This window comes from Rosa chinensis, unplaced genomic scaffold (genome assembly GCF_002994745.2).
Source record: "Rosa chinensis cultivar Old Blush unplaced genomic scaffold, RchiOBHm-V2 RchiOBHmChr0c08, whole genome shotgun sequence".
NCBI lineage: Eukaryota > Viridiplantae > Streptophyta > Magnoliopsida > Rosales > Rosaceae > Rosa > Rosa chinensis.
The window spans coordinates 86,129-108,242 of NW_020126822.1; the positions used below are offsets into that span (position 1 = coordinate 86,129).

The following is a 22,114-nucleotide window of genomic DNA, read 5'->3' on the forward strand; positions in this document are numbered from 1 at the left end:
TCGAGGAAGGCCTTCATCATAGTTTCCCAAGATGTGATGCGTCCAGAAGGAATCTCATATAGCCAATCTTTGGCACGGTTAGCTAGAGAGAAGGGGAATGCCTTCATCTTAAGGATATTCTCATCTGCTCCTTGTGGTAACATGTTGATACACACAGACTAGAATTCTCGAAGATGCTTGTTGGCGTCCTCCATATTAAGACCATGGAACATAGGGAGCCTATGAAGTAATCCACTCTTCAACTCAAAATCTGCAGATTTCCCTGCAGCAGGGGCAGAGTACACAATGCTTGTGGGAAGTCCTCCTTGAACCACAGAGAGTTCTCTAATAGAAGCCATCTTAACGTTCTCTTCTTCTTCAGGGGGTGGTGAAGAAGGTGGTGAAGTCTGAGGTGAGTTAGACGAAACAATAGGTGATGCAGACTCCTCAGAAGGAAAAAGTCTCTTCCCTTGCTCGTTAAATATGTAGTCCTTAAATGTCAGAGGAGAGGGTTTCCTATACTCAGGTTGTGGAGGATTTTTCAAACGAGCAAGCCTTGCTTCAATTTCTTTAACTGTAGAGAGTTTAGAAGGCTCGGTCATTCATAGAAATCCTGAACAACATTAAGAATTAAAGAAGTTAGTAAATTGTATAGTAAAGGAAATATGATGCGCAAAAAGCAAGCGCATAATTTAACCCTGAAAATATCGTTAGTAGTATAAGTAAATAGGGATCGTTCTATTCCGGGGATTGAGGGTACACCTGTCATTGCAAGACAATTTAAACAATTAAAATAAAAAAAAAGTATAATATTTACAAAGATATAACAAAATATATACATATTTACGAAAAGGGGGAATTTTGTTTTTGGTTTTTCGAAAATAAAACTAAGTTAACAAAACAATTAAAATGCAAAAACATAAAAACACAAATGGAATGAAAGAACAAAGATCAAACTGAAATATATGATTAAAAATCGAATCAATTTCTAACATTGCTCATCATAGTCATGCAAGAGGAATTGATCATGTGAAACGTTAAAAGCAAACAATTTCCCATATTTTACTTTCAATGCTAATTAATCTAAGTGAAAGCACAAAGACTAATCCTATCAAACATGCATGCAAGCCCTAGAAAGCTAGTCAAACACAACATGTTCAACGCAATAAGCACCTAGAAAGGCTATCAACTCAAGTGTGCAACTTAGTATGAAAAAGTCCACCTAATTGCAATCCTCTTTGATTGAATTCGGTTTTTGCACAAAACCTTTACTACTTATTGATTTAAGAACACAAAACCAAAAAGTTGATTCATGTTCTCAAATTCGTAGCACCATTCATATAAAAACACTAAAAGTTTCGAACCATTCAAGATTAATATTGATGCGGCTGAAATAGCCTCACAATTTAACCCTGCAAAATGTAGTTGTTAGTATAGGATAAGCAGGGATCGTTCAGTCCGGGGATTGTAGGGTACACCTACACAAAAAGGTCAATTAACAAATAAAAGAATAAAATGGGGGGTTTTGAAATTTGGTTCCAGATCTACTTAAAATAAAAACAAAACAAATAAAACTATATACAATGATCGACTTCCCTAACCTAGACCAATACCACTCGAAAATTACTAAGTGTAAAAACAGAAAATTCATTTCAACATGCTACAAAAATGTGCCCACCTTAAATGCCTAGATAAGAGCCAAAATGAAAAGCCTCAGCGGATCAATCCATTTATCTGATTCATTCTAATGTAGGCTTGAATCGGAAAAGTCCTTACCAAGCCTAATACTACTAATTTTCGAAAACACTCAGCGTAATTCTCTTAACTAGTAGTATTATCTAACCCTCGAATCAACTCACACGTGCAAATTAACCATTAGACATAGAATTGATGCGGCTTAAATAGCCTCACAATTTAACCCTGCAAAATGTAGTTGTTAGTATAGGATAAGCAGGGATCGTTCAGTCCGGGGATTGTAGGGTACACCTACACAAAAAGGTCAATTAACAAATAAAAGAATAAAATGGGGGGTTTTGAAATTTGGTTCCTAATCTACTTAAAATAAAAACAAAATAAATAAAACTATATACAATGATCGACTTCCCTAACCTAGACCAATACCACTCGGAAATTACTAAGTGTAAAAACAGAAAATTCATTTCAACATGCTACAAAAATGTGCCCACCTTAAATGCCTAGATAAGAGCCCAAATGAAAAGCCTCAGCGGATCAATCCACTTATCTGATTCGTTCTAATGTAGGCCTGGATCAGAAAAGTCCTTACCAAGCCTAATACTACTAATTTTCGAAAACACTCAGCGTAATTCTCTTAACTAGTAGTATTATCTAACCCTCGAATCAACTCACGCGTGCAAATTAACCATTACACATAGAATTTAACACGTAATTTCCAGAATCATTTAACCATTGAACATAGTTTTTACCACTTTTTAGAACTAATTGCTACTTGTTTAACTCAGCGCCTTAACAAATAACAATTACTCTTGGCAAATTAAGAAAACACACAAGAACTCTCACCGTTATTCTAGCATGCAAACTTATGAACCTAACTCTGAAAATTACCTAAACACATAAAAGGGCACAAGATTGTAACATGCATCATAAAAGAATTCTCGAAATTAACTCAATAATAAACTGAAAATCTCAAAAATATTAATAAAAATATTCTGAAAATTCCATGTCTCCAATTACACAACTCGCAAATTGAAACACACAAAACCGAAACAAAAATTATAAGTAGAGTCATAGTTACACTTTGAAGCTTTCCTCAGCGGCTTAGCAACAAGGTGATGAACTTGTCTCTACTATGGTGGTGGAGCGTCCTTGACTCAGCGCCTTAGAGCTTTGTAGATTGATGGATGGATGGTGGTCACGGTCTTGTAAGATATGGAGGTTTGAGGAGTGAATTGGGTAGTCTGGGAATGATCTTGGCTGGGAAGTGATGCAAATTATGTTCTGGACGTTGTCTATTTATAGGGGAGCATTGGTTGGCTTTTCCAACAGAAACGTCTTCTTTATGGCCTTAACTCCTCTCATAATGGGGCAATTCCTTTAATTTCCAAGCTGAAACGTCTTTCTCTTATTTATTTTTCCAGCTGAAACATCTTTTTCTTTTATTCCTCAACTGAAAACGTCTTTTCTCCTTTATTCCCCAACTGAAAACGTCTTTCTCTTATTTATTTTCCAGCTGAAACGTCTTTCTCTTTTATTCCTCAACTGAAAACATCTTTTCTCCTTTATTTCCCTTCTTCATTGCTTGGTCAAATATCTTAATGCTTTATTTTATGACGCCATCATTGCTGTTTCCAAGAGTTCAACCAGGCAACGTTTCCTACAACAAGCAAGAGAATATCAGAATTTTCTAGAGAAAATAAAGGGAAATTAAAATGTAAAGACCGCAAAAATAGTTGACAGTTAGGAATCCTGATCCAGCTAGGATTTTTCATGAATTTTACTTTTTCCGCCTATTTCACTCCAAACACTCAACAAGACTCTCAAAATGACATAATGACTCAAAACACTAAACTAAGGGAGAAATAAGGCTAAAATGAGGCACATAATCAATAATATCGTCACACATTTTTGGTCCTATCAACTACCCCACACTTAGGTTTTGCTAGTCCCTTAGCAAAACGAAAATACAAAACAAAACAACAACTCAAAAAAAAGTAAATGACTCTATTGCTCCTAACTGTTGTCTCAGAGACTCCAAACTCATGGCTTTCATGTTAAACACTTAATCAAAATCGCATAGATAATTCCATGGTTAATAAACATGTGACATTCATATGACTAAGCAAGATATGGAGAACTTAAGTTATACAATGAATGATAGCATGTTTCGAACAAGTCCAATCCAAACTCACAAGGCATACTCTCTATTTTTCTCTCAGAAATGGCTATGCTTAAAAGCTTCACACTCAAGTATATGCAAGAGAATAAATTGTAAGGCAACAAACAGCTTGCATATTTCATCAATAAACGCATTTTGTCAAGAATTATTAAAGACCTCATGAAATGACTAAGTGCACAAATGGACCTAAACCATAAGCTCGACTGCGTACCTGACTCCACTAACCAAAGACTGCCCATCTCAAGGATCAAGTTAGCACTTAAAACAGGTTGTAATGGGGCTAAGCTAGGGTTCTCGAAATGAAGATTAAGGATACAAAAATCCTAAGGACCTAGCAGAGCACATAAGGACCACCTTATGTCATCATTTTTGTAGACCAAATATCATTGTTTTGGGCCAAACCTTCACTCTAACCAACATGGGAATGGACAAAGGCATAATTTTCAACTTTGAGCCTTCTACAAATATGAAAGTCCAAAACCACACTTCAACAATTTCCCAAGAGTTTTCTTTTCAATTTTTCTTCTATTTTGCCGCTTTTCTTTCTTTCTTTTTCATTTTCATTTTCTTTCATTTTTTTTTTACGGCAAATTTTTTTCTTTCTCTTCTTTTTTTCTTGGATTTTCCCCACCCCACACTTGTCTTTCATCGTCACCTCTACATACTATGTCATGCTCTACTAAGTCCCTAAGACAAGGGTAGAGATATCCTGTACTAAGCTCATGGTAGGGTAGTGAGGGTGATGAAACAAAGGTTTTCAACGTAAGCTCAAAGGGGTTCATTCTAAGGAGTCCCACGACGGGCACAATTGGGGACACATGCTTGTTTGGCTTTGGTGGTTATCCTAATGCCTTCTATCCTATCCAGGATCAGTGCATATTATGGCATACAAGTTTTGACAGTCACAACAGCCGAGTTCTAGTACTCTCTAGTCCATTAAAATCTATGGCACATGATCATTGGATTTTCAAAGAATGATGAGGTTTTGCAAATACAGCCACGAAATTCTGAATTTATCAATAAGCACTCGAAAAGAAAGTATTTTAGCTCAACAGCTCACTTAGGGTCAAATGAATCAGACTTAATCCTAGCATGCTTAATGAACCAAGTTGCAATCCTATCTCAAATCTTCATACAAGCATTACAATGTCGATTAACCACAGAATTCAATTAAGTCCTATTTCGATTGTGAAAACCTTCAGCCATGAATTCATAGACATGTTCATCCTAGACGTTAGGAGCATCCTAAGACTCAAGCAAACAAAAAAAAAAAAAAAAAAACACTAAAAAACCATAGAAATTTTTTTTTTTTTTTTTTTTTTTAAGGAAGGGTAAAATAAACAAACAATAAACAAAGACACAAGTACAATTCAACCTAAGCAAGTGAAGGGATAGAAATTTCAAACTCTCGTTGATGGCTCCTTCACAGCTTCGGTTGAAATGGGTTGCCTCCCATGCAGCGCTTTAATATTTATCGTCCTTCAGCCTGGACTCTTCTTCTTGTTCACATGTGCTCATTCCTTGGGTGCCTCCTGGAGGGGTATCTCTTCCAATGTGTGCTCCACAAAGGACTCACCAGATCAAGTGTTAGTAACATATACAAGGTTAGGAATACAAACATTATGTCTTTCCTACTTTCTAAGTTACTTTTACATTTACATACTTAGGTACTGGAACAGAGGACCTCAGTGTGCCATTGAATAGCTACCCTCGACAAGGTCATGTTTAATCCAATATACCTTAAGCAGGTCACACAACAATTTTTTTTTTTAAAGTTTGTTATACACTTAGTTGATATCTCAATTGATTCCAAGTTGTAAGTCGAGCCCAATAGAAACTGCTACTATTGGTGAGATACGATATAGGGATAATCGCCTAGACATAAGTCTCTTTCCTTTGTTTCAGAAGGCCGAATGGCCAGATTAAGAGGTAAGTGAGAGGGAGGACTCATTTTAGTGATACTACGGAGGCTACTCCCTCATTGAGGTTTAGGCCCCTATCGGCTACTCCCACATAGTGGTTTAGGCTCATTCTATAGTATCTCTGAGATCCAATTGAACCCATCACCCAGGGTCTCAACCTTAGACACCATCCGTATGCCCCTTACTCAGCTGGGAAATTAACTTATGTGTTAGACCGTTCTCCAAGTGTTAATAAAAGCCGCCCTCAGCCTCAAGAGACCTGAGCAAGGTACTAATGAAGGGTTTAGGCCAATATTAACAAAAGGGCCCTTGTCTACTCATACGATTTTACACACTTACAACAATTAAGTATTTAGCTGAATTCATATCCACATACAATTTTACAACAATTAAGTAAATTAATCTAAATGAAACACATACAATTTACAATATGCTTAAAAAAACAACTTCTACAAATTGTACAACAATGATAAAAGACATGCTTAATTTTGTAACACTCATAAAACTTAAACTAAATCACAATTAAAGCTTGGCCTAACCGAAATCGCAATTTGTCACCATTCCACAAGTGTAGTACAAAAATTAGCATGCATTCTATATACAACAAAATCGATGACACTTTAAGTGCAAGGGATTTTAACAATCCCCGGCAACGGCGCCAAAAATTGATGCGGCTTAAATAGCCTCACAATTTAACCCTGCAAAATGTAGTTGTTAGTATAGGATAAGCAGGGATCGTTCAGTCCGGGGATTGTAGGGTACACCTACACAAAAAGGTCAATTAACAAATAAAAGAATAAAATGGGGGTTTTGAAATTTGGTTCCTAATCTACTTAAAATAAAAACAAAATAAATAAAACTATATACAATGATCGACTTCCCTAACCTAGACCAATACCACTCGGAAATTACTAAGTGTAAAAACAGAAAATTCATTTCAACATGCTACAAAAATGTGCCCACCTTAAATGCCTAGATAAGAGCCCAAATGAAAAGCCTCAGCGGATCAATCCACTTATCTGATTCGTTCTAATGTAGGCCTGGATCAGAAAAGTCCTTACCAAGCCTAATACTACTAATTTTCGAAAACACTCAGCGTAATTCTCTTAACTAGTAGTATTATCTAACCCTCGAATCAACTCACGCGTGCAAATTAACCATTACACATAGAATTTAACACGTAATTTCCAGAATCATTTAACCATTGAACATAGTTTTTACCACTTTTTAGAACTAATTGCTACTTGTTTAACTCAGCGCCTTAACAAATAACAATTACTCTTGGCAAATTAAGAAAACACACAAGAACTCTCACCGTTATTCTAGCATGCAAACTTATGAACCTAACTCTGAAAATTACCTAAACACATAAAAGGGCACAAGATTGTAACATGCATCATAAAAGAATTCTCGAAATTAACTCAATAATAAACTGAAAATCTCAAAAATATTAATAAAAATATTCTGAAAATTCCATGTCTCCAATTACACAACTCGCAAATTGAAACACACAAAACCGAAACAAAAATTATAAGTAGAGTCATAGTTACACTTTGAAGCTTTCCTCAGCGGCTTAGCAACAAGGTGATGAACTTGTCTCTACTATGGTGGTGGAGCGTCCTTGACTCAGCGCCTTAGAGCTTTGTAGATTGATGGATGGATGGTGGTCACGGTCTTGTAAGATATGGAGGTTTGAGGAGTGAATTGGGTAGTCTGGGAATGATCTTGGCTGGGAAGTGATGCAAATTATGTTCTGGACGTTGTCTATTTATAGGGGAGCATTGGTTGGCTTTTCCAACAGAAACGTCTTCTTTATGGCCTTAACTCCTCTCATAATGGGGCAATTCCTTTAATTTCCAAGCTGAAACGTCTTTCTCTTATTTATTTTTCCAGCTGAAACATCTTTTTCTTTTATTCCTCAACTGAAAACGTCTTTTCTCCTTTATTCCCCAACTGAAAACGTCTTTCTCTTATTTATTTTCCAGCTGAAACGTCTTTCTCTTTTATTCCTCAACTGAAAACATCTTTTCTCCTTTATTTCCCTTCTTCATTGCTTGGTCAAATATCTTAATGCTTTATTTTATGACGCCATCATTGCTGTTCCCAAGAGTTCAACCAGGCAACGTTTCCTACAACAAGCAAGAGAATATCAGAATTTTCTAGAGAAAATAAAGGGAAATTAAAATGTAAAGACCGCAAAAATAGTTGACAGTTAGGAATCCTGATCCAGCTAGGATTTTTCATGAATTTTACTTTTTCCGCCTATTTCACTCCAAACACTCAACAAGACTCTCAAAATGACATAATGACTCAAAACACTAAACTAAGGGAGAAATAAGGCTAAAATGAGGCACATAATCAATAATATCGTCACACATTTTTGGTCCTATCAAGAATTTAACACTTAATTTCCAGAATCATTTAACCATTGAACATAGTTTTTACCACTTTTTTTAGAACTAATTACTACTTGTTTAACTCAGCGTCTTAACAAATAACAATTACTCTTGGCAAATTAAGCAAACACACAAGAACTCTCACCGTTATTCTAGCATGCAAACTTATGAACCTAACTCTGAAAATTACCAAAACACATAAAAGGGCACAAGATTGTAACATGCATCATAAAAGAATTCTCAAAATTAACTCAATAATAAACTGAAAATCTCAAAAATATTAATAAAAATATTCTGAAAATTTCATGTCTCCAATTACACAACTCACAAATTGAAACACACAAAACCGAAACAAAAATTATAAGTAGAGTCATAGTTACACTTTGAAGCTTTCCTCAGCGGCTTAGCAACAAGGTGATGAACTCGTCTCTGCTATGGTGGTGGAGCGTCCTTGACTCAGCGCCTTAGAGCTTGTAGATTGATGGATGGATGGTGTCACGGTCTTGTAGGTGATGGAAGTTTAAGGAGTGAATTGGGCAGTCTTGGAATGGTTTTTTGGCCAGGAAGTGATCTTGGCTGGGAAGTGATCTTGGCTGAGAAGTGATCTTGGCTGGGAAGTGATGCAAATTCAGTTCTGGACGTTGCCTATTTATAGGGGAGCATTGGTTGGCTTTCCCAACTGAAACGTCTTCTTTATGGCCTTAACTCCTCTCATAATGGGGCAATTCCTTTAATTTCCAAGCTGAAACATCTTTCTCTTATTTATTTTTCCAGCTGAAACATCTTTTTCTTTTATTCCTCAACTAAAAACATCTTTTCTCCTTTATTTCCCTTCTTCCTTGCTTGGTCAAATATCTTAATGCTTTATTTTATGACTCCATCATTGTTGTTTCCAAGAGTTCAACCAGGCAACGTTTCCTACAACAAGCAGGAGAATATCAGAATTTTCTAGAGAAAATAAAGGGAAATTAAAATGTAAAGACCGCAAAAATAGTTGACAGTTAGGAATCCTGATCCAGCTAGGATTTTTCATGAATTTTACTTTTTCCGCCTATTTCACTCCAAACACTCAACAAGATTTTCAAAATGACTTAATGACTCAAAACACTAAACTAAGGGAGAAATAAGGCTAAAATGAGGCACATAATTAATAATATCGTCACACTTTTTTGCTCCTATCAACTACCCCACACTTAGCTTTTGCTAGTCCCTTAGCAAAACAAAAATACAAAACAAAACAACGACTCAACAAAAAAAAACAAGTAAATGACTCTACTTCCCCTAACTGTTGTCTCAGAGACTCCAAACTCATGGCTTTCACGTTAAACACTTAATCAAAATTGCATAGATAATTCCATGGTTAATAAACCTGTGACATTCATATGACTAAGCAAGATATGGAGAACTTAAGTTATACAGTGAATGATAGCATGTTTCGAACAAGTCCAATCCAAACTCACAGGGCATACTCTCGATTTTTCTCTCAGAAATGGCTATGCTTAAAAGCTTCACTCTCAAGTATATGCAAGAGAATAAATTGTAAGGCAACAAACAGCTTGCATATTTCATCAATAAATGCATTTTGTGAAGAATTATTAAAGACCTCATGAAATGACTAAGTGCACAAATGGACCTAAACCATAAGCTTGACTGCGTACCTGACTCCACTAACCAAAGACTGCCCATCTCAAGGATCAAGTTAGCACTTAAAACAGGTTGTAATGGGGCTAAGCTAGGGTTCTCGAAATGAAGATTAAGGATACAAAAATCCTAAGGACCTAGCAGAGCATATAAGGACCACCTTATGTCATCATTTTTGTAGGCCAAAAATCATTGTTTTGGGCCAAACCTTCACTCTAACCAACATGGGAATGGACAAAGGCATAATTTTCAACTTTGAGCCTTCTACAAATTTGAAAGTCCAAAACCACACTTCAACAATTTCCCAAGAGTTTTCTTTTCAATTTTTCTTCTATTTTGCCGCTTTTCTTTCTTTCTTTTTCATTTTCATTTTCTTTCATTTTTTTTTTTTACGGCAATTTTTTTTTTCTCTTCTTTTTTCTTGGATTTTCCCCACCCCACACTTGTCTTTCATCGTCACCCCTACACTATGTCATGCTCTACTAAGTCCCTAAGACAAGGGTAAAGATATCCTGTACTAAGCTCATGGTAGGGTAGTGAGGGTGATGAAACAAAGGTTTTCAACGTAGGCTCAAAGGGGTTCATTCTAAGGAGTCCCACGACGGGCACAGTTGGGGACACATGCTTGTTTGGCTATGGTGGTTACCCTAATGCCTTCTATCCTATCCAGGATCAGTGCATATTATGGCATACAAGTTTTGACAGTCACAACATGGTGCGCTTAAAGGCAAGCGCACAATTTAACCCTAAAAATATCGTTAGTAGTATAAGTAAGTAGGGATCGTTCTATTCCGGGGATTGAGGGTACACCTGTCATTGTCAAACAATTAAACAATTAAAATTAAAACAAAGTATAATATTCACAAAGATATTCACAAGTATAAACATTATTTACGAAAAAGGGGGATTTTGTTTTTGGGTTTTTCGAAAATAAAACTAAGTTAACAAAACAATTAAAATGCCAAAACATAAAAATACAAATGGAATGAGAGAACAAAGATCAAAAACCGAAACATATGATTAAAATCGATTCAAACCCTAATATTGTTCATCTAAGTCATGAGAAAGGAGTTGATCATGTGAAACATTCGAAAGCAAATGAATTCCCATTTTTTACTTTTCAATGCTAATTAACCTAAGCGAAAGCACCTAGATTAATCCTATCAAACATGCAATCAAACCCTAGAAAGCTAGTCAATCATGTCATGTTTAACGCATTACACATAGAGAAAGGCTATCAACTCAAGTGTACAACTTAGTATGGAAAAGTCCACCTAATTGCAATCCTCGTTAATTAAATTCGATCTTTGTACAAAACCTTTACTACTTTGATTCAAGTTTACACAAAACGAAAAGTCGATTTCATGTTCTTAAACCTAGCACCAATTATATCGAAACCCTAAGTGTTTGCAACCACATAAGATTAAAATACAAAAGTTATCTATAACGCAAATTTAATTAAACAAACCCACATAAGCAACTCTCGAATCACAATAATATGAATCTGAAAATTCTCAATTAATCATAAAAATTCCAGAAATTAATATTTGTTCAAACACATATGTCAACTAGTTCATAACCAACGAAATTCAAAGCAAAGGTTACAAAGGAGAATCGGATTACACCGTGAGATGGGGATGGTGATGAACGATTGATGTGGTGGTCTCTTGAATCTCGAAAGCAAGCTTCAAGGTTGGAGATGGATGATGGATGCTCACGGCTATGCTTCTTCTCCCTTGGCCTTGCTTGAACTCGTGGAGATGACTAGAGGATGGAGAAACTCACGGCTATGCTAAAAAGATTTTCTGATTTTTTTCTAAAGTGTAAATTGTATGGGAAGAGGACCCCTTGACGTTGAGAAAAGGGGAGAATATATAGGGGCACGGCTAGGGTTCTCCAAGCAATCAGAAATTTCCACATCACTTCAACCAATGGTATGATGCCAAGTAAGCCTTGTGATGTGGTCCAACCAATCGTAGAATGCCAAGTAAGCCTTGGTGTGTCATCTAACCAATCAAAACTCTCCAAATTAATTCCCTAAATTCCTTTAATATATATCCTTGCCGAAATTATATAAGGATTTTCTGATTTTCTTCATTAATTTCGGCCAAGAATATCTTAGGAGAGAGTAATTGCCGAAATTCCATAAATAAATTCTGATTTGCTTCACCAATTTCGGCCACAAATATCCTTGGGAAAGTAATTGCCGAAATTCCATAAATAAATGCTGATTTGCTTCACCATTTTCGGCCAAAAATCACATTTAAATCTTCCAAGAATATCTCTTTGCCCTTAAAAATCTCCCTTGAATTACTCCAATCAAAATCTTCAATTATATTTTCAGATTTTCATGTTGCCTCCACCTTTTCATCTTTGTATTTTACGGCAAACACATATATATTCTCCAAAAATATCTCTCATGTGTCACAAACCCTAATTTCCATGGGCCTTTATCCATTTGCCAAAATCCATAACCTCTTGAGAGTTCTTGGGCCTTTGTGCGTCACCTTCAAGCCATGTCATCTTCTAATGTCTTCAAGAAGCTTCTTTCAATGCCATGACACTTCATTTTTCTGCTTTCCTTTCTTGGTTGACTCAAGAGTCTTGTTTTGGCAGGGTTTCCTCTTCTGGACAAGGTTTCCTGGTTGAACCAGGAAAACTTCATTTCTTCTTTTCAGCTTATTTATGCAGCCCTTTGTATCTCATTTCGTCTCCTTCCAACATTGGCGAGCTCCTCTTTCCATTTGTGAGTTCATTTCCACTTTTTAGCTCCGAGGTCCTGAAAATAGAAACTAGTAAGAAAAATAGAAACTTTCCTAAAATGAAAAATGGCAACTTTCCTAAACTGAAAATGGAAACTTTCCAAAAAATGAAAAATAGAAACTACAAAAATAGAAACTTTCTACAAATATGAACTTTCCCAATCAAAGAATGGAAACTTTCCTAAACAGAGTTTCATTAAGGAAATAACGCAGAAAATGTAGGGAAATGCAGTTAAAACGTCGCATTAAAATGCTCCTATCAAATTCCCCCACACTTAGCTTTTGCTAGTCCCTTAGCAAAATCACACAAAGACACACACTAAGACTCAACGAAAATTTAAAGACTCAACCAAACGAAAATTCTATTGCCCTTCAACTTTTTGTCTCAGCAATCTCTTACTTTCACAACACCAAGATTAGCACTTAACCAAGAGTCAATGTTTAAGCATTCGAGAGTTAATTGAAACACATAATTTACACATACACAAGTAGGACTTGGTTGTAACAATGGTGATGGGTTCTGTCAAGCATGTTTCAAACAAGTTTGATTCAATCCTCACAAGGCATATCCACTCTTTCTTCTCTCAGAATTCAAAGCAATGCTTAAAAGCTTATACACTCAAGTATATGTGAAAGATAGCAAGTATATCACATATTATATGAAACGAAAGCACATGTATATTTTTCTTTTAAAGATCTCATGAAAGGTACCAACTACTTGCACAGATGGACCCAAGCCATATGTTCAACTCTTGTAACTCATCTCCACATCAAGGGCTGTCCCATCTTAAGGATCAAGAAGGTCTTCTCAAGGGTTGTAATGGGGCTAAGGCTCAAGGTTTAAAGAAACGAAAGGTAAGGATTTATCAAAGTGTCCTAAAAACCTAGCAGAGCACATGTAAATATAGAGACTTCAAGAAATTCCAGCAAGGCATTGTAAAAACGTCACTTTCCCTAGGGGTGATCATAAAAGGGCCTAATGTCTTCATGTTGGGCCCAATCTTCATTCTAAGCTTCCTTTGAACTCTAGTGAATTGGACAAAGGCCATATTTTCTGTAATGGGCCTTCAGTTCAAAGTAAACTCCAAAATCACTAAGTATGGGGGACTAAAATCCATAAACATTTTTCTTTCTTTTAGCCGTACACATTTTTTCTTTTTCACTTTCTTTTCCTCGGCTTTTTCACACATTTTTTTTTTCTTTATGGATAAGTCTACCCCCACACTTGAACTTTCACCTCTTCTCAATTTTCATCCTTAGCACCAAACCCACGTAGTATGTCTCAAAAGATAGCTCCACTAAGTTCTTAGAACAAAGGGTAAGGTTGTAACTATACTAAGCTTCATGGTTAAGGATTTTAAGGGTGATGAAGGAAAAGGCTTAATGTAGGCTCAAAGGGGCTTATCTAGGGGGGTCCCACGACGGGCACAATTAAGGACACAGGTTTATTTGGCAATGGTGGTAATTCCTAGGGTGCCTCTATCCTTTCCAGAATCAGGGCCATGTATTGATATAACGTTTCAACAAGCACAAGAGTGAATTCTAGCATTCTCTAGTCCATCAAACTTAATCTATGGCAAGTAGTCAATCAAGATGAAAGAATAATGAGATCATCAAAACATCGCCAAGAAAATAAGAATATATATTTTCGATTCACTCCAAGAAAAAGGGACATGGGCTCAATTATCTCACATGGGTTTATATGAATCAAAACTCATCTTAACATGCTCATATTCTGTACCAAAGTCACGAAATCCATATCCACTACACATGCATACATTTTTCATATATCTCAATTAACCAAAGAATACCATTTTAGAAATCATCTCAATTTTGTGATCCTCTTTTAATCATGATTTCAGAGATATAGAATCATCCTAGACAGTTGAAAGGGCATCCTAAGACTCAAAACAAAAACAAAAGCAACAAAAATTTTTAAATTTTTGACATTTTTTACTTTTTTTGTATTTTTCAATATATGACTCAAGATAAAAGTGTAAATCCCTTCCCCCACACTTAAATATTGCATTGTCCTCAATGTAATCAATCATAAGCATGCAATGAAACAATTAAGCATATAGGAACGGAATTTACGAAAAGACTACAAAAATAAAGGAGAAAATTATAAAGTAAAAGAAATAGCGAAAGAGAAAGCAAATCTGTGTTATTGAAGACTCCTTCACAGCTGCTTCTGAATTGGGTTGCCTCCTAAGCAGCGCTTGAATTTAACGTCTTTCAGCCAGACGGTACCTCCATTAAATAAAGTTAGTGACTATAATTAACAAAGAAATACAAAAAATATATATATATATATATATATAAACAAGTATAACAAGTTAGTGAATTACAAACTACATGTAATATTAACAAGTTAAGTACACAAGTTAACAAGTCAGTACATAAGACACAAGTTAAGTACACAAGTGAGTAAAAAAAAAAAACACGAAAAATATTTACACAAGTGTTTTTTTTTTTTTTCTTTTCTTTCTTTGTACGAAAATACTTACAAATATTTACATTCTTTCCTTTCCTTTACAATTATTTTCAACACTTAGGTACGGGAACAGGGAGTCTCGATGTGCAATGGGACTGAAACAGCTACCCTTTTCAAGACTATGTTTAATCCAATATACCTTAGTGAATCACAATATTTTCGTTTGTTATATATATCATTGATATCAAATTAAATTCCAAGCGGTAAATCAAGAGGACGTGCGGCCCAAGTATAGTCGTCTAGACACCAAGTCTCTCCTACATCCTTTGGGCAACCTTACTGAAATGGCCAGGTAGGGGAGGGCAACCACGAGAGGTAAAATCCATTTTGGCATGAGCTACTCCCACATTGTGGTTTAGGCCCATTTGTAAGCACTTCTGGATTCAAGAACCAGTCATGAGCGTTGTCCCCTTCCTAGACACCATCCCACATAGGCTATACTTACTTGGATGAAAAAGATTCTAAGTGTGAAGACAGTTCAATGAATGTTAATAAAGGCCGCCCTCAACCTTAAGGGACCTGGACTAGGTACCAATAAGGGTTTAGGCCAATATTAATAAACAAGACTTCACCTATTCCTTCTTTAATTTACAACTCACAATTAAAATTCGTATTCAATAATATAAATAACAACCTAAGTAATTAATTCACTAATTAACTAATTAACTAACAAATTAAGAACAATTAACAAGTAAATTTTTTTTTTCTTTTTCGAACACAACATATAAACAAAACAAATATTCACAATATGACAAATGATTTTTCAATCCCCGGCAACGGCGCCAAAAATTGATGCAGCTAAAAGCAAGCGCACAATTTAACCCTAAAAATATCGTTAGTAGTATAAGTAAGTAGGGATCGTTCTATTCCGGGGATTGAGGGTACACCTGTCATTGTCAAACAATTAAACAATTAAAATTAAAACAAAGTATAATATTCACAAAGATATTCACAAGTATAAACATTATTTACGAAAAAGGGGGGATTTTGTTTTTGGGTTTTTCGAAAATAAAACTAAGTTAACAAAACAATTAAAATGCCAAAACATAAAAATACAAATGGAATGAGAGAACAAAGATCAAAAACCGAAACATATGATTAAAATCGATTCAAACCCTAATATTGTTCATCTAAGTCATGAGAAAGGAGTTGATCATGTGAAACATTCGAAAGCAAATGAATTCCCATTTTTTACTTTTCAATGCTAATTAACCTAAGCGAAAGCACCTAGATTAATCCTATCAAACATGCAATCAAACCCTAGAAAGCTAGTCAATCATGTCATGTTTAACGCATTACACATAGAGAAAGGCTATCAACTCAAGTGTACAACTTAGTATGGAAAAGTCCACCTAATTGCAATCCTCGTTAATTAAATTCGATCTTTGTACAAAACCTTTACTACTTTGATTCAAGTTTACACAAAACGAAAAGTCGATTTCATGTTCTTAAACCTAGCACCAATTATATCGAAACCCTAAGTGTTTGCAACCACATAAGATTAAAATACAAAAGTTATCTATAACGCAAATTTAATTAAACAAACCCACATAAGCAACTCTCGAATCACAATAATATGAATCTGAAAATTCTCAATTAATCATAAAAATTCCAGAAATTAATATTTGTTCAAACACATATGTCAACTAGTTCATAACCAACGAAATTCAAAGCAAAGGTTACAAAGGAGAATCGGATTACACCGTGAGATGGGGATGGTGATGAACGATTGATGTGGTGGTCTCTTGAATCTCGAAAGCAAGCTTCAAGGTTGGAGATGGATGATGGATGCTCACGGCTATGCTTCTTCTCCCTTGGCCTTGCTTGAACTCGTGGAGATGACTAGAGGATGGAGAAACTCACGGCTATGCTAAAAAGATTTTCTGATTTTTTTCTAAAGTGTAAATTGTATGGGAAGAGGACCCCTTGACGTTGAGAAAAGGGGAGAATATATAGGGGCACGGCTAGGGTTCTCCAAGCAATCAGAAATTTCCACATCACTTCAACCAATGGTATGATGCCAAGTAAGCCTTGTGATGTGGTCCAACCAATCGTAGAATGCCAAGTAAGCCTTGGTGTGTCATCTAACCAATCAAAACTCTCCAAATTAATTCCCTAAATTCCTTTAATATATATCCTTGCCGAAATTATATAAGGATTTTCTGATTTTCTTCATTAATTTCGGCCAAGAATATCTTAGGAGAGAGTAATTGCCGAAATTCCATAAATAAATTCTGATTTGCTTCACCAATTTCGGCCACAAATATCCTTGGGAAAGTAATTGCCGAAATTCCATAAATAAATGCTGATTTGCTTCACCATTTTCGGCCAAAAATCACATTTAAATCTTCCAAGAATATCTCTTTGCCCTTAAAAATCTCCCTTGAATTACTCCAATCAAAATCTTCAATTATATTTTCAGATTTTCATGTTGCCTCCACCTTTTCATCTTTGTATTTTACGGCAAACACATATATATTCTCCAAAAATATCTCTCATGTGTCACAAACCCTAATTTCCATGGGCCTTTATCCATTTGCCAAAATCCATAACCTCTTGAGAGTTCTTGGGCCTTTGTGCGTCACCTTCAAGCCATGTCATCTTCTAATGTCTTCAAGAAGCTTCTTTCAATGCCATGACACTTCATTTTTCTGCTTTCCTTTCTTGGTTGACTCAAGAGTCTTGTTTTGGCAGGGTTTCCTCTTCTGGACAAGGTTTCCTGGTTGAACCAGGAAAACTTCATTTCTTCTTTTCAGCTTATTTATGCAGCCCTTTGTATCTCATTTCGTCTCCTTCCAACATTGGCGAGCTCCTCTTTCCATTTGTGAGTTCATTTCCACTTTTTAGCTCCGAGGTCCTGAAAATAGAAACTAGTAAGAAAAATAGAAACTTTCCTAAAATGAAAAATGGCAACTTTCCTAAACTGAAAATGGAAACTTTCCAAAAAATGAAAAATAGAAACTACAAAAATAGAAACTTTCTACAAATATGAACTTTCCCAATCAAAGAATGGAAACTTTCCTAAACAGAGTTTCATTAAGGAAATAACGCAGAAAATGTAGGGAAATGCAGTTAAAACGTCGCATTAAAATGCTCCTATCACAACAGCTGAGTTCTAGTACTCTCTAGTACATTAAAATCTATGGCACATGATCATTGGATTTCAAAGAATGATGAGGTTTTGCAAATACAGCCATGAAATTCTAGAATTATCAATTAAGCACTCAAAAAGAAAGTATTTTAGCTCAACAGCTCACTTAGGGTCAAATGAATCAGACTTAATCCTAGCATGCTTAATGAACCAAGTTACAATCCTATCTCAAATCTTCATACAAGGATCACAACGTCGATTAACCACAGAATTCAATTAAGTCCTATTTTGATTGTCAAAACCTTCAGCCATGAATTCAGAGACATGTTCATCCTAGACATTAGAGGCATCCTAAGACTCAAACACACAAAAAGACTCTATAAAACCAACTTCTTCTTTTTTTTTTTTTTTTTTAACTGAAATAAAGGTGTAAACCCACCCCACACTTAGAATCTACATTGTCTTAATGTAGGCAAAAAGTATGGTATATAGACCCTAAATATGGGGGGCTACGAAAATAAGGGAAGGGTAAAATAAACAAACAAACAAACAAAGACCCAAGTACAATTCAACCTAAGCAAGTGAAGGGATAGAAATGTCAAACTCTCGTTGATGGCTCCTTCACAGCTTCGTTTGAAATGGGTTGCCTCCCATGCAGCGCTTAATATTTATAGTCCTTCAGCCTGGACTTTTCTCCTTGTTCACACGTGCTCATTCCTTGGGTGTAATACCCCGTACCTTAAAGTTTTTACTATTTACTTTTTACGATTATTGACCAAGGAGTTGACTTTTTCCTCGTCCGTTGAGTTAAGGAAATTTATTTGAGATTGTCGTAGAATACGCAAAATCGAGTTCGTGGACACGTAGTTTGTTTAAATTGGATTTATATCGGAAAAGTTATGACCAAAAATAAAAATTTCTATTTTGGCATGGCTTTTTGTTTGTGAGCTTCTATATGTGGAAGGAGGACTTATTAAAACAGATGGAAGAGAGAGAAAGGGAAAGAATCAGAAAAAAATAAAAGGAAAGAGAGAGAGCACGGGTAGAAACCCGAGTCACCCCCCTCCCATTTTCTTTTTTTTCTTCTTCCGTCGCTGCTCTTTCCTTCTCCGGCGAATTCGTCGCCGTCCGGCCACCCCAAGACGCATCGTTGGGCACGGCGTGATCCTCTCTTCCTTCTCCTTCTAGCTATGTAAGTTTTTCACCATGGGTATCATTAGTTTTTGAGTTTTGAAGAGAATTTGCAGAAAAGGGGAAAAACGGAGTTTGGCTCCCATCTCGGTTTTCCGGCGGTTTCCGGCCGAATTTCCTTGGGTTTTGGTTGTTGGTGAATTGCTGAACATGTTGCTAACCTTGTTGCAGCTTGTCTTGAGCTGTGGAGGAAGAATTCAAGGTGATTGGGGACGTGAACAGTAGCGTGAACAGTTCCATCCGAGTTCTTGAGTTTGGGTTTGGAATTCCAGCTTTTTCTGCTTGTTTTTGGAGATTTCTGCTGGTTTTCTTTGAAGTTTTGGGTTGCTGGGTTGTTGTTGATGATCATATCTAACTATTGCAGCTTGTGTTGGCCGGTGGAGGAAGATTTGAGAGTATTTGGAGACGTGAACAGTATTATGAACAGTGCTGCGAGTTCTTGATATTTTTTTGGGTATAAATTCGGCTATTTCTGCTTGCTTTTGGTGGCTGCTGCAGGTATAGAAATGGTTGTGTGGGTTATGAAGTTGATTTTGGAATAAATAGGTTGATTGGAATTGAATTTACTCTTTAAGTGTGTGTTAAACTTGAGGTTTGTTTGATATTGAGTTTTCTTTGGTTGTGATGTTGAACATGGTTGATGGATTTGTCATGTTTGTAGTGTTGGGTGAAAATTCTTGGTAAAGGGCTATTATTAATTATTTGTTAGGAAGTAGAGAGAATTTGAGATTGTTAGAGTGGAATTTGTGATTTTGCAAAGGAGAGAAAAATTAAGAAAGAATGTGGAATTGTTCTATTTTGTGGAGGAGTTTGGAGTGGAGATTGTGTTTTGGAAAAGAAAATCTAGAGAGGAGTTGAAATTTAGAGATGGAATTGTGAGTGGAAATAAGGAAGATTAAGAATGAATTTGGAAATTTTGGAAAGGATTTTTATGATAAATTGGTGGTATTTTTGTGATGAAGGAAGTGAGATTAAATTGATTTAGTTATCGAACGGTCCTTGTGAAGATTTAAATTAAGTGAAGTCATTGAATGGTTAAGGAATCGATTGAGTGGTTATGAGTTAGAGGGCTTTGACATCGTAAGGAATTATAGAATTTAATTCCGAATAGAAGTGTGGAATTTTATAATAATTTGTGATTAATAGACGCTTATTCCGAGGGGAATGGGTTGTTTTGAGAGTATTTCATTGTATGGTCAATTATATCCTATTCTATTGTGACAGGACGTACTGAGCCCTCGAGCGAGGAGGACACAGACAGGCAGCAGGGTTAGCTGCGGGATTTACTTGTGAGTGGACTTTTATTTTGTTAAAATAATGCATGCAGCTTGGAAATAAGTTTACAGTTGATTTATTATTTGAGGAAATGTGACTATGGAAAGAAAAGGATTAAAAAGGAAACAGTTGACAAGGAGGCCAGTTTGGCGCATGCGTATCTTACCTAGTTGGCAGTCCCTTCTAGGTAATAGTCTGGTTGGCAGTCCCTTCCAGACTACAGCTCGGTTGGCAGTCCCATCCGAAGTGTCATCTGGTTGGCAGTCCCTTCCAGATGACTTGATGTAGTTAGTCGGCAGTCCCGTCTACTACTTGTGGCTAGTTGGCAGTCCCAACTAATCACCGCCTCCTATCCGGTTGGCAGTCCCTTCCGATGCGTCTTCGGGTGGCAGTCCCTCCCCGATGGCATGAGATGCCTAGGAAGCAGTCCTTCCTAGTAATCAAATGAGTTTCTTGGAAAAAGGATTGAGTTGGGAATTTTCATGAAGTATCGCTGCATGATGGTTTTGTTAAAAAGAGAAATGGGGAAGCATACCATAAATTGTTTTGATTCTAGTTTCAGTTTTGTCCACTCACTCTAATAGATTTTTATATGTTTTCCCCTGGGCCCTTCGTTTTCAAATGCCCAGATTTCAGATTTGCCGAGATCGCGTCCAGGTTCTAGAGACTTTGGAATCAGCGCTTCCGTTTTTGTCCGTAGGTTATTACTTAACCTACCTTGTATGATATCGGCTTAGTTTAGTGTTGCTCTGATAAGCCTTTCTTTTAAGTTGGATGGAGGTTGTTGTTTGGTTTGTTGTTACTTACGGAGGATTATGTTGGGATTTGAACTTTCTGGATGTAATATAATTGTGCTTGGATTGTAAATTTGATATCGTAGGTTGAGTAGAAGATATAGTTGAAATCATGTCCAGGTTTGTGAAATTTTGGGTAGCCCATATTTAGGGGAGGTTCTGCCGAATTTTCGGTAGGATTTCGCTTAAAGTGGGCCCCGCAGGCTCGTATCCAGGTTTCGGGGCGATTCCTGGGTCGGGTCCTGTCAGTTGGTATCAGAGCACTAGGTTATTAGATTCTGTGGCCGATATCTTCTTATAGTTGTCTTACATGCTTGATAGTATTTAGTACCTCCCGAGTGATGGCCCGACTGCAGCGGTTCCCCATCGTATACTCTTCGGTGCTGACTTACCAATCAAGTATGTAAGATAGTTGTTGTTGGTATAAATATTTTGGTGTAACTCAGTTATGGGAATTTCAGGTGGAATGAGACCCGGACGCAGATCTCGTGCTAGTAGTGACCCTTTACCCACTGGTGAGGGTGATGATGAGCAGGTCCCTCGTGGGTTGCTACGGACCATGGAGCAGTTGTTTGAGTGTTTTAGAGCGGCACTCCCAAATCCTAGGACTGACTATACTGTGGAGCGTGCCAGACGCCATGGGGCGTATACTTTCTCTAGTGCTCCTACGGAGTCTGTAGCAGGAGACTGGATTA

At 36.4% G+C, this 22,114-nt stretch overlaps 1 long non-coding RNA gene across 1 annotated transcript; it reads left to right on the forward strand.

Moving 5' to 3' along the window:
- Positions 1 to 19,094: 19,094 nt before the first annotated feature.
- On the forward strand, positions 19,095 to 20,827 carry LOC112181212. Its single transcript, XR_005804272.1, has 2 exons — positions 19,095 to 19,351; positions 19,522 to 20,827. It is a non-coding gene; the product is annotated as an uncharacterized LOC112181212 (long non-coding RNA).
- The last annotated feature ends 1,287 nt before the right edge of the window (positions 20,828 to 22,114 follow it).